Below are 14,562 nucleotides of genomic sequence, written 5' to 3'. Positions count from 1 at the left end.
TGACACAGTGTGTAAGAGGTCTAATTTATTATGATGTAGCTGTACTTTCTCCCACATTCTTGAGTAAGCTAATCATATATAAGTACATATCTCCTACTTTTACAGAACAGACTAAAAATGACAAGGAAATACAAGAAGATTTATAATCTTTTACTTTTTTCCCTCTATTTCTTGATCCCAACTATTTTACTGCTGTCTTTTCACATTTCCAAGGAAATGCCTAATCCACTACTATGTTATCTTGTTTGAGGTCACTAAACAAGTTGGAAATTTTCACAATTGTTTCTATGAAAGAGTAAGACTTTTAGTCTTAAAATTCATACACATCAATAAATGTACAACTTATTATCACTCATAAATTTGGATTTTGAAGCTACTTAAACTTTCTATTAAGAGGAACATTTAAAACCAATACCCAAGGTGCCACATAGAACAAGAACACACACGTTACACACTATGTTGTTGCCAGTTTGCCAGCCTCACCTGAACCTCCACCAATGAGAACATTAGCTGTCCTCTTCAATAACACAGTCAAGAATTTTCCTCAGCTGCAACTCTGGCTTGGGCTCACTCCTCTTCATCTCTCAGAGCCTCTTCATACAACGGTGAGAAGGCATTAGGGATGGTCTGATGGATCTTGGCCAAAAACTCAAGAACTTTCATCTTGCTGGTTTCAGCGTAAGCTCTTGGACCCCACAGAAATTCATAGCTTGGAGGATCACTTTTGGGCACCTGACAATATTCCAGGTACTTTTCTTTTACCAAATCTTCAGTGAGAAGCTTCTTGGGTTCCCCAACGATGAAATGCTTCCCCATCGTATACTCCCATCATATTTAGCACTTCCCAGACATGCTCCTCAGTGGCACAATTGCCCTTTGAGAAGATCGCAGCCAGAACAGTCATCAGGAGGCCAGTCTTGGCCATGCCTGAGTTGTCATTCACTCTTGCATCACAGCTTAGTTCCAGTTTGTTGACGAGCATGTAGAGGCTCCTGTTGGGATCGACTTCTTTCACGTCAAGGTGAAAGATCAGCTCCAGGCGCTTAGAGGCTCTCCTCAGGATCTCAGAGAAGTGGTTCTTATCCGTTTGGATCACATTTCTCAGCATATCTGCCTTTGTAACGGGCTCTTTCACTTGATACTTGTACAGCAGGTAACAGACCAGCATCGTAGCCTTCTTTTCTACAGGGCGTCTTTGCCTGTGCTCAGTGGAAGCCTGGGCCTGTGAAGCATTTGGCTTTTCCTCAACTTAACTGGTGGCACCTTCATTAGATCTTATGGATGAAGCAGCTGCTGCAGCAGCAGTGCTGGATGGGGCTTTCCCTGGTTCTTGCTGATCACTGGGTGTTCCAGTAGCAGCTGACCTCTGGGGATTTTCCTTGAAATGAGGAGACAAGAAAGAGAGGGAATTTTCTTTCTCTGCTACAATAGCTTGAGCACCCTTCACACCCTCAGGTTCTTCTCGAGCCTGGCGGCGTTTCTCACGGGCACGGAGCTTACTCTTCTGACCCCGAGGCATTATGACTGGGGCCAGAGACAGCAGGCAGGAGTGTGGGACAGAGGGCAGATGATTCAGTGACCTGTAGGAAAGAGGATGAGATGGTGTGATCCTCCTCAGCAGGGCAACACCACCTTGGCTTTATCAAAGGCTGCCTCTGCAGGTTTCTTGGAGGGCACTGCTCAAGGAACCCACAAACCTCCGTTTCACTGATGAGCCTTTCCCCTGCGGACCCTGTGGAAGTAACTAGAGTGTATGTTAGGCTGCAGCCCTCCAGTCATACCTGCGTCTTACTGGGGCTGACAGTGTCTGGCATGTGTGGAGCTTCCTGTGTTGTGGGGTAGGAAATTTTTCTCTCAATTCACAGTCAAGGTCATCACCTTGACTTCTGGTGTGACCTGTGATCTCTCTACTTAAGTGGTTGATGCTGACTCCCACATTCCAAAGCCCTCAGCTCCCTGATGCCCTGGACGAGGAACTGAGGGGGAATCTCATCTGACCACATCTGCCCGAGGACACCCTGGGATGGCAGCAATGGCAGAGCTCTGTGAGATCCTTTCTCTCCGTGGTATTTACACTTCTTAGTCCTCACTCAGAATCCTCACCTTTTCTCCTTGTAGGGCCTGATTCCCCTCCCTCTGTTGGCCTCAGACTTATTCCCTCAAAGCAAGGCCTTCACATCCCTGAGCCTCCTGAAGAGGATATTAGGGAAGCCTCCGACTTATCTTCCTCAGGGACCCCATCTGGAATGACACAGTATGTAAGGCTCTGTGAAACCCCCTCTGTTCTCCTCACCGTTACGGTTTCTCATCATAACTCCTCACCTTGACAGCCTTGTACCTTCCTCTCTGCAGCCCTGAGGCCTATACGTGGTATTTACAATTCTTGGTCCTCACTCAGAATCCTCACTTTTAATTCTTGTAGGGCCTGTTTCCCCTCCCTCTGCTGGCCTCAGACTTATTCCCTCAAAGCAAGGCCTTCACATCCCTAGGGAGGCTTCTGACTTATCTTCCCCAGGGTCCCCATCAGGAATGACACAGTATGTACGGCTCTGTGAAACCCCCTCTGTTCTCCTCAGCATTACGGTTTCTCATCATGACTCCTCACCTTGACTCGCTTGTACCTTTCCCTCCGCAGTCCTGAGGCCTAATATCAATCAGACCAAGTCCCTCTTCCACCTGATATTCTAGAGAATGCCACAGGGGTGGGAGTGGGGGGAGAGTGGGGGCGGGGTGTGCACTCAGAAGGACAAATCCGCCCAGGGTTTCCCAAGGCTAACCACAGAAGTAGAGCCTGCCTCCCTCAGTCCACACTTTGACTTGCCGAAGGGCCTGAGTCACCTCCCCTTAATGACCTGCCACTGCCCTGTCAGACCAAGGCCCTCTGCCCCTGTGGTCACTAAGGATAAAGTGAGGATACCTTAGCCTCACAGTTCTGCAGAAGAGCTACCAGGGCTCATAGTAGTGGTGGTGCTCTGTGGGGATCCCTTTGTCCTGGGGGAGAAAGTCCCCTCAGTCCTTGCTCAAGGTTCTGAACTTAACTCTCAAGTTCACTGAAGAGGATTCCCTCTGCTGACCTGAATCATCTAGCCTTACACCAAGGCTCTTATGCATCCTCCCCCCACCCCTGCCAGAAGGTGAAAAGAGGGTTCACCTGCAGCCTTAAAGCCATGCCAAGGGGCCTCCCTGGCTGACAGCAGGGGCAGAGCTCTGTAAGGCCTGCACTGTTCTAGGGAGGCTGTTTTTTGCACAGCTCAAATAGGGACATTTCATTGATTCGTGGCAGAGCCTGAGACTCCTTCCTCTGCTGGCCCGAGGTAGAAACCCTCGTGCGACACCTTCATCTCCCTAAGCCGCTAAAAGGTGGAAGTTGGGTGGGTCATTTCCAGCCAGGTGCAGGGCTCTGCGGGGACCTCTCTGTTATGGGGAGGGGGAATTCCACTGAACTCATACAGGGCCCTTCATTGGCTCTTGGCAGGTCCTGGGACCCTCCCTCTGCTGGCTTGTTGCCAGTACCCAAGTCCAATGCTGGCCCTTCCTTGATTCCCACAAGGGTAATTCTGAGGGCAATATCTCAGCCAATCCCTGCCAGGGACCTTCTGAGGCTGATGGGAGGGGTGGGACTGTAGGACCTTCTCTCTTTGGGGGTAGGGTGTGCCCTTAAACCTTACTTGACGTCTTTACCTTACCTTTTGGCAGAGCCTGGACGTCTCCCTCTGCTGACCAGAGGCCGACTGTCTTACAACAAGGTCTCACATCCCACAAACTCCAGAGGCACAAGTCAGTGTGTGACTCTTCTAGTCACCCCTGCGTGGGGCCTCCCAGGGCTGACAGAAGGGGCGGTGCACTATAGAGCGTGATTCTGTGGTGCCCCCTGTGTTGCAGAGTGGGTGACTCCATAAGTCCTCTCTTCAGAGGTAGATCCCTAGTTTGCCTTCTGGCTTCACTGATTGAAGGATCCTTGCGGAAATTCCACCTCCCTATAATCTCTGGACAGTTTCTCAACTTAAACCCTTATGCATAGTAAGTTTGCTTCCCCGGCATGACGTGAGATGGAGAGGCTGTGGCACCAGGTAGCGGGCACAGAACAGGTTCTGAACCGTCAGAGAAAGTGCATAGTGACCATGGGGTCCATTCACTAGATGAATTTAGACATCTGGAGACTTTCTGTTCTCAAAGATTTAACTTCTACAAAGAAGACACAGATGTGCAGAATTTTGTGAGACCAAGATCTTTTACCTTTATCCAACGTTGCATTGTACTGTGTAGTGAAATGCATTTTATTTTAGACTTCATAGTAATAAATATATAATATCTATGTTTTAATATTACTGCTTTGTGCATCAAGGCTCTTGATTTTACAGTAGAGATCTATACACCATCTCCTATCACTTATTCATTTGAATAACCCGTGGACTTTTCCTTTTGATTTTCTAAAATAATGATCGTATTTTCACCAAATAATTTCTATTTCTTCTTAGTATTCCTAACTTTTATTTGTTTTTGTATTCTTGTCCTCTGGCTGTGTATGTAGCATACTGCTACGTCTTATTGGTTACTTTAATGGTAATGATATGGACAAGCCCAGAAAAACTTAAACCTGCATCTGTACTTCCGCTTTATGTTTTGATCCTGTATTGTTGCCTTTTGTTTTGCTTTTTTAGCCCCTGCCATGTGGATTCCAAGAAAACAAAACCTACAACTCCGGCCTATATAACCCTTTGCAAGCCTGGAGTTGGGGCTCAGACTTTGGAGTGTGAAATCCTCTGGGCCCATCAGTGTAATAAATCTTTGAGTTCTCCAACCCTCCTAGTGATGCTTGGTTTCTTGGCAGTCTGTCTGCCTCTGTTCCTATTACACCATCAGGTTTTTTCACTGGCCACACTGGAGCATTAAAAGGCTATGTGCAAGATGAATGATGCCAGCCTTTTCTAACTCCAAGATAATGGCACTTATCTCCACATGTCCTCCTTGAAAGTGATACTGTTTCACACGTCCCCACAACACAAGCTTTACTGTCCAGATCTGCAGCCAGAATTCTCCAACTGTTGTTTGCAAGTGCAAACCATAAAGCACATCTACACCCGTGATACATTCAGCTACTGGGGATACATACACAGCACACACACAAAGGGGCGATAGTCCAATGCTCAGCGGCAAAGACACAGCTTTGACTTTAAGTCTGTCCTCCATAGGACAGACATCATCCAGGGTTGATCTGTTGCTGTACTGCAGTCTCCAACATGTTTGCCTTTTGCCTTGGCTCTTGAAGCTGTGCCACGTCATGGAGTGCCTGGCCCATGTTGGCTCACAGTGCAGTGAGCAGTAGGCAGTCCATCCAGCCAGCCACACATGGGGTCCCCTCATCTTTCACCATGGAGCTCAATAACTTGAGAGCTTTCTCCATGCTCTTGGGGACCTATCCACTTGGTACCACATTTCCAGTGGAGCCCAAGTCCACAGGAATGCTGCCGCCAGGTATCACATGCTTGAGGGCAGCCACATCTCCTCCCCCTCCCTAGGGGATTGTGGCTCCCTTACCTGCTCATCCTGCCGAAACTATGCCAATTGTGGTGCAGGAATCTCAGATCCTTCTGCCCCTTCCTATGCAGGTTGTGAGTCAGGTAATCGAAAGAAGATACTGGCAGCTTTCTGCAAGTAGACATATTTTATTCTTCAGATATGAGCTTCACAGACATGCTTTATTCTCAGACATGAGCTCTGCCATTCTCCACTGACCCTCCATGCTATGCCCACCTTCCATGCTCTGCAGTCACTCTGTGCTCTGCCAACCAGCAGCTCAGAGCAGTTACCTTTATGCTGTTAGTACACAATAACAGCCACAAGCCAAGCATTACATAATTACAGCAATCATGCTGAATCGGTAAATGGGCACACATGCACAGTTATACTACTTTTATAACTTGTTTCTAGTGAATGTGCTGAATCTTGCCCATTTGTAACAGATGTAAGGTGAGAGAGCCTAACTAAACTTTTTCTACTTTCCTTACAATGCATTAGACTGGAGTAAGGAATCTGACCTTTGAAGTATAGGCAGAGAGGGAATGAGATATCTATATGTCCTAATCAAACATTGCCAATAGTTTCTTGACATTTAGTTTTATAGTGCCTGTAAAATTAGTGGATGTCCTTCAAAATAGTCTCTCTTTTTATCTCTTACATAGCCATGCCCATGTCATTGTTTATTTTGGACAGGTTCTAGGTTGTTTTCAATCACTTGCTAAGCAAGGAAGGAATGGGTAAGTCAACCCAGTAGTTATACCTTGGGCAACAGGGAAATTCTTGGTTTGGCTGCTGCCTGGCATTTTTCTGTGGCTCCAGCAGGGCAAGGAACAGAGGAAGATGCTATGGAATTGAGATGGCATGCTTTCACTCACAAGAGAGGGGCTCTAGTGCAGAAATGATGTTTTGCTCCTTATGTCCACTGAGAAAATGTCTCCTATTTGGGGGGCCCTAAGAATGAGGGCCATTTACCCTAGAAAATGTGACCTCAGAAAGGATAGGTTTGCCATGAGGAGAGCCTATAAAAGAAATGCCTGTTTGTTTGCGTTTGGGTGAAATATGTAAACTGGGCCTTCCGGACCACCACACTATGTGAACACAGACAGAAAACTGTATTTACCTTCTGCTTTCCAGTCCTACCATCACAGTCCCAGTGAGTCACAGTCAGTTAAATGCTTATGATGAAGTTTGAATGAATTTTTTAGCCTTCTATGGCAGCAAATTACTGAGGAAGACTTTCCATGCACACTTGTGGGAGGGGAGGGTTCTCAATTCCTCCTCCCCAACATACAGGGTGAAACAGCTCCAGCAGAAACCTCTGACTCACTGCCTTGGTCCTTTCTATACAAAGATTAGTCTCATCCTTCACTTTGACAGGTGTATTCCTAAAGCCTCAGTTGCTGCATTGAAAAAATAAGAATCACCAGCACTCTACAACCTACTTGCCCCACTCTTTATCACACAGATGCTCAATATCCTCATTTTTAAATTGTCTGTAAATAAACTGTTATACAAATACACTATCATTCGTGTTGCAGTGCCATCCTTTAGGAGACTATGTACTTTTTTGGTGCTCTGCCCATAATTTGAATATCAACCCTGCATTGGATTTCAGATGTCTTAATCAGATTATTTTATCCTGTAATTAAGATGTGCTGTTTCTTGGGGGATGTGGCCCTTTGTTTTTTGCCCTTGTGGTCTAAATAGCTAAGTTCCCTCTCATTGTAGTTAAAAAGATGGTAGCATCTTTCTCTACTAAATTTGTTTTATAAAGATAAATGCTAAAATAGTTAAAGACAGTCTCTAGAAAATCTGATCTATTAAAGTAGAATACATACAGTGAGGCAAGATTTAAAAGTAAACATTCCACGAATGCCTTTTTTAAAATCTGCAATTCTGAACTTTTTCAGAAATCAAACTCTTAAATCTATCAGAATACAGCTGCTAAGTTCTTTTTAAAACCTTTTTGAATAAGAAAGATGTCCATATGAAATGATGGAAGTGATGTCACCTTGTCAATGTATTGATTAATGTAAAGATGCCAGATATTTGGGCAGATTCATACAGATAAGGGGTATTAAGCATTTCAGAAATAACTAACTGCTGTTTAAACATTAAAACCATATTTTATATTTTTGTAATACCCACAGAACCAGTACCCAGTAGAGTACTTAATAAATGCCTATTGACTGAAGCAGTCTGAACAGTTTTTGAACCATTTAACAAAATATGTATGTCTGCAAGTTGGACACTTGAAAATGCTCTTTAGACATATAGAATGTGCTTTTTTTTTTTTGTCTGCTTCTGTAAGAAAATAACCTAAGTGATGCATTTTCAGAAATGACTTATCTGAGGGTATTTTAACTGATTCACGCCCAGCCCAAAAGTTGTTTGACTGGTCCAGTCCATTCCCAGAGGGTCTCTGAACAGACAGAGCTCTCCTTGAGATGGTAATTAGTTACTAACTCCTACTGTTTTCTTTGAACAGATAGAGCTCTCCTTGAGATGGTAATTAGTTACTAGCACCCATTGTTTTCTTCATTCCCTGGTGTTTCTCCCTTCACAGGGCTTAAGTGGGCCTTTTTCAGGGACTTGTCCTGAGTACCCAGACAAAGGAATTCCTTGCAAGGGGGTAATAAATTTTAGACATCATTTGGGAAGATTGTGCACCGCATAGTACTCAGCCAATGAGGAATTGGGGGGAGGGACTTGTGTGCTAGGGAATAAATTGCTTGCTACAGCCCTTTTCCACATGCCTGCCCTTCAGATACCCAAAACTTATAAGGCCATAATTAGAGTCTTGCTTCACTTTACCTTGTGTCTCCATGTCCATCCTTTGGCATTGGACAGGTAAGGGCATTTCTCACACTTCCTGGCCCTTCATGGTCATGCACCCAGAATTCAGAGTGCCTTAAATTGTTTGTGATAGAAAGTCTGGAAATTTTATTTAGCTTTTCCATTGTTGGAAATCACTGAAGGAGAAGCCTTTTTTCATAGCTAAAGATCAGTTAGCATTTCTTCGCCAGTATCTTTTTGTGCATACTATAAAATATGATTAAGATTGTTTAGAAGTTAAACTTTAGAAAAGATCCCATATAAAGTTTGAAGATCTAGTTTTATGTTGGGTTCTTACCACTTATTTTCTAAGGGGATATTGGATGAGTCATATCACCTCTCAAAGTCTCAGTTTCCTTATCTATAAACTGGTAATCATTTCAGGTTGCATATTCACCAAATGGCTTTTGAATAAAAAGATAATAACATGCAAATGACTTTCTAGAGCTGTACACATGTGAATGGAATCTTTTCTATTGGAATAACATGAAGTTTAATTAACTACTTATTTGCTTATTTCACAAATATTTATTAGGTTCTTGCTACATACCCATATAGAGTTAGAAAAACCAAATGAAGAATATTTGTCTCCTGCAATTGAAAAGTGTCCAGTCTAGCGAAAGAGATAGATGTGTGAACAAACAGAAAATATGGTGCTGTGTGAGCCAAGACAGTGACAAAGAATGTCTGAGAGGGTTTCTCAAAAGAGCTGATGTTTGAAATGGGCTTGAATTTTGTCACTACCATGCAGAGAGGAAAGGAGAATTCAAAGGTGAGACAGCATAATGTGAAAAATTACTCTGGAATAAGAACATGGAGTGATGAGGAAATGAAGGGAAGTGTGTGATATCTGTGTAATAGGGAGTGTGGGAACCAAGTGGAAGATACGATTGATAAGTATCCTAGATTAGGTTCCTCATGAACAAACCCTATGATGAGGATTTGTGTGCAAGTAATTGTTAGTGCTTCCAGGAGAAACCATAAGGCAGAGGGAGAATCAGAGCAGAGAAAATGAAAAAATGAAGAAGACTTGCAAAGGTCTGATTTCAGGCAAAATCCCACACAGGGTAGCTTCAGCCTTGTCATCCGAAAAATTTCTGGAATATAAGTCGTCCCTCAGAATTGTCTGACTGAAAGTAAAGATTCAGCTTTCATACTTCTGCACACATCAGTCCATTTTCTGAGGATCACCCAGGAGGACGTAAACTCCCAGCTATTTTTTTTCTCTTTCTGCAAAACAAGCAGCTCTACTAGCCTGATAGTTATCTGAAGCAGTGTTGAGTGTTTAGGTTTTTAGAGGCAAAAACACACCAAAGCTGAAAGAACAGTGTCCAGAATGATAAAAAGACACAAAGGGCATACAGGCTGACATTGGCAGTTTCTACTATAGCTAAGGTTGGTAAGATAGTCCAAGTTAGACTGTGGATGATCTTAGTCAATGATCTTTAAAAAATCTCCCTTCACGTGCCTGCTAAAATAATTTTTTAAAATAACGTGGACTTCCTTAGGTACTTTTAAGTTAGTATCTAAACTTTTATCACATTAAGTTGATATCTAATATTAGGCCAACATTACTCTACTGTCTAAAGTAGACAACGAGATTAAAAGAAAGGAAAATTATACACCAATATCTTTCTGAACTTAGTTGTAAAAATACTCATCAAAATGTTAACAAATCGAACCCAACAATATATGAAAAGGGTAATATATCATGACCAAGTTGTGTACATCCTACAAATGCAAGGCTGGTTCACTTTTGAAAATCAATGTAATTCACCATTTTAACAGGCTAAATAAAAAGCCATATGATTATATCAATAGATGAAGAAACAACATTTGATAAAATACAACATCAATTCATAATAATGCTCTTGGCAAATTAGTAAAAAGCAAATTTTCTTAACCTGATAAAAAAAAACTATACCTAATAGGTTTTTTTATACTTTATAATGAGACACTAAATGTAATACCCATAAAATGAGAAATAAGACAAAGATTTTCTCACTCACTGATCCTATTCAATATTAGCCAATGCAAAAAGGCAGAAAAGGGATATAAAAAGCATGCAGATTGGAAAGGTAGACAAAAATTATCTTTATTGGACACAACATAATTTTTGGTGTAGAAAATCCTAAAGAATCTATAAAATAAACCCTCTTATAACTAATAGGTGAAGCTAGCAAGGTTGCAGAATACAAAGTTCATATACAAAAGTCAGTCGTACCTTTATATACCAGAAATAAAAACTCGGAATTAGAATCACAGTAACATTTATAATAACATTTAAAAATGAAGCACTTAGGTATTGTGATGGCATTTTTTATATGCCAACTTACCTATAATCCCTAGTCATTCAATCAGTCTAGGTGTTGCTGTGAGAGGACTTTGCAGCTACAAATAAAGTCCATAATCAATTGATTTAAGTCAGGAAGATTATCCTGAACAATCTGATGGGCCTGATTTAATCAGTTGGAAGGTTTTTAAAAGCTAGGATGAGGAGAGAGAGAAAAGAAGAGAAAAAGGAGAGAGATAAAAGAGAGAAAGGGAAGGAAGGAAGGAAGGAAGGAAGGAAGGAAGGAAGGAAGGAAGGAAGGAAGGAAGATCCTACTTGTGGACAACAGTTTCAGCTCGTGTCTATGGATTTCATATTGCTGGTGACCTTCCTTTCCTGGCCAGCCCCTATAATTACATAAGCCAATTCCTTGAAATAAATGAATCTCTCTATATATACATATACATATACAGACACACACACATATATAGGGTGTAAATCTAAGGGTACTTCAAAAAGTTCATGGAAAGATTCATCCTCTTTTAATTCTATTTTTCCATGAACTTTTTTGAAGTAATCTCATGTCTGTATACATATAGATATGTGTGTGTGTGTGTCTGTGTTAAAAAATGTTGGCAAGAATGCATAGCAACATGAACTCTCATTCATTGCTGGTAGGGATAAAAAATGGTACGCTTACTCTGCAAGACAGTTTGGCAGTTTTTTATTAAGTTAAACATAGATTTAGCATAGGACTCAACAATCATACTCCGATGTATTTTTTCAAATGAACTGAGAACTTATATTCATACAAAAACTTACATGCAAATATTTTTGCAGCTTTTCATGATCTCCAAAAACTGCAATCAACCAAATGTCCTTCAATGGGTGAATAGATACGCAAACTGTGCTGCATCCATACAATGGATTACTATTCAGTGATAAAAAGTAATGAATTATTGATTCACACAACAATGCAGATAAATCATAAATACATTTTGCTAAGTTAAGGAAGCCAGACCCAAAAGGCTATATATGAGAGTACTTCAAAAAGTTCATGGAAAAATAGAATTAAAAGATATTGCGCATCTTTCCATAAATTTTTTGAAGACCAATTATATAATTCCATGGATATGACATTCTGAAAAAGGCAAAACTATACAGATGAGAAACAGATCAGCTTGCCCAGTTATCAGGGTTGATGAAAGGCGGAGTGGTTAATTACAAAGAAATGCACAGGAAAATGTTTAGTATGACGAAACCATTCTGTATGGTACTAGGACGGTAGATACATGACTAAGTGCATTTGTCAAAACTGTAAGAACTATTCATCAAAAAGAGTGAAATTTAAAGTACACAAATAAAAAAAATCAACTAGAATGTCAAGGGATCTCTAGATGGGACATAGACTCTGACAAATTAATCTAACTGTAAATAAATTCATTACATACCTCGGTGAAGGGTTAGGAAAAAAGGAGCTGACCTAAGTAACCTTGGAAAAAGGCAAAAAGAAGTGGACATAAACTGTTTGGTAAATTTGTTTTTCAAAGGGACATGGGTTACAAAGCCTGAAAACCTTAAGTATATACTATGATTGAACATAAGTAAATAAATGATAGATAATGGAGCCATGTTTCTCACTGTCAGAGAAAGAAGTCACAACTAATCTAGGGGGAAGATAGAATGAACGCTGTGGATTTGAAGACAGTAAGTATGAATTCATGTTTATCTTAATATGCATACAAATAGATACAGAATAAGTATAGATATGTATGATATACCATACATAAATATATAATTATGTTTATTATATATAAGTACAATATACTATGTGTAAGTATAGTATATATATTTCCTAGTGCCTTCTGCTGAGAGCCTAGAAATAGTGATAACCCTCGCAGCAGCAAGGTACACCTAATGCTCAGATTTTGGTTTCTAAATATCATCATTTAATATAAGGAACTAGGGCTCCTTAGAGAAAAGACTGATTCTAGGATTAGGGCAGAAAATATGCACAATGAGCCTGGAGCATTTTATAGTGCCAGAAATTAAGGAAGTGCTCAAAGAGACAGAAGGATGAAAACATGTTAGAGGAAAACAGGAGCAAAACTGAAAGAGCTGCCAGTGACCAAGACTGGAATAATTGGAGCAAGAAAATAAATTTTAAAAGATATATATACTTGGATTATAACCCAGGTATAAAATAAATATGGAAATAAACAAAGACCACCCAAATGGAACAAGCAAAGGCTATGTATTCAGAGCTTGTTACAGCAGGAGAATCAGCCACCATCACCTGTGTTTTGGCAGAGACTCAAAGGCAGGCAGAGGAGTGGGAAAGCTTTATTGTGGAAAAAGGGAAAGCTTCAGGTATGCCCTGATTAGAGGCTATCAGCATGTGCAAAGCCATAGGTGGGCTAACTAGAACTGGGCATCTTCCATGATTGTTAGGGGAGCATATTTGGCTTCCTAAAGTTGATGATAAGTTGGAGGCAGAGACAAAAATTAAGAAAGCTGTCAGTTATTAATCAAGTCCTAGACCTTTGGGGTTGGTTGTTACAGGAATTACTGTTTGGCTTTCTGGGTTGTTCTTAGAGATAACAGTTTGACTTTCTACAAGTCTGGCTTACAGATAGCAGGCTGGCTTTCTGGGCTGGTTACTATAGACAATGGGTTGGTTTCCTAGGCTGGTTGCTGCAGGTTGTGAGTTCTATTTTTATATATGGTCTGGCCATTGTCCAATTGTATATTCAGTCTCTCAATATACATGAGTCCACACTGTATAAATAATTGAATAAATAAATATATGCAGCAGAAGGGACAAATCTTCCTTACAAAACACACAGATATTTCCTCTTCCAGGATGTGGACCTTAATCCCCTTTCCCTTGAATATGAACTGGACTTAATGACTTGCTTTTAACCAATATGTATATAGAAATGGAAACAGTAACTTTATGGTATAGACACCTGGCAAACGCTACTTTGGCTAGATGACCAAGGTTAACATCACAGCAATAAGTCAGGTTGATAGTATGGACCCCCTGATAAGTGATGAGAAGGGCACTTCCCTTCTGTGGTCTTCTTCACCAACACCCACAACCCCAGTCTAATCAGGAGGAAAACATCAGACAAACCAAATTGAAGGACGTTCTACAAAATACTTGACAAATAACTCTTCAAAACTATCAAGGTCATAAAAACAAGAAAAGACTAAGGAACTGTCACAGACCGGAGGAGACTAAGGAGACATGACAACTACACGCAATGAGGTATCTTGGATGGGATCATAGAACAGAGAAACAAACATTAGGTTAAGAGAAAAAGAGAAAAAAAAATAACAAAAAAGACAAAAACTAAAGAAATCTGAATAAAGTCTAGAGTTTAGATGTTATTTCTGTGAATGTTAAATTTTTAGTTTTGACAAATATGAAGGGCAAACACTACGTCTCTGTACTATCTCTGTGACTTTTCTGTAAATCTAAAAGTATTTCAAAATAAAGTTTGTTTAAAAAATATGTATCTCCTCAGGTACTTTTAAGTTGACATCTAAGCTTTTTCATCACAAGTTTAAATATTTTCAAAGGATATCATTTCCAGCATATTGTAAATATTGTTATTTTAAATTAAAACTGTCACATCACTCTTTTAAATATATTCAAAGGACTATAAATACCAAAGCAATTTGAAACATGATCTTCAATTTAAAAAATACATGAACAAGATCTTCTCTCAACTGTCAAAAATATTAAATTATCTTTTTCTCCTTGAACTTATATTTTCAAATTACTTCCCCATAATTTTATCCTATTGAGATACATTTTTATGCTTTGAAGTTCCATTGATTACCCTAGCATACCTCCCTGAAATAAGAATGTGTTTATAAATTGAAACTTTAATTTTTAAAATTACCCATGACCTAAGGCTTAAGTGTTA

General features: G+C 40.6%; 1 pseudogene; it reads right to left on the bottom strand.

Moving 5' to 3' along the window:
• Positions 1 to 531: 531 nt before the first annotated feature.
• Positions 532 to 1,519, bottom strand: LOC103598311 (annotated as a pseudogene).
• Between the last annotated feature and the right edge of the window lie 13,043 nt (positions 1,520 to 14,562).

This window comes from Galeopterus variegatus, unplaced genomic scaffold (assembly GCF_000696425.1).
Source record: "Galeopterus variegatus unplaced genomic scaffold, G_variegatus-3.0.2 Scaffold2562, whole genome shotgun sequence".
Lineage (NCBI taxonomy): Eukaryota > Metazoa > Chordata > Mammalia > Dermoptera > Cynocephalidae > Galeopterus > Galeopterus variegatus.
Note: the sequence above shows the minus strand (reverse complement) of the source record. Positions and strands in the feature narration are given on the sequence as shown.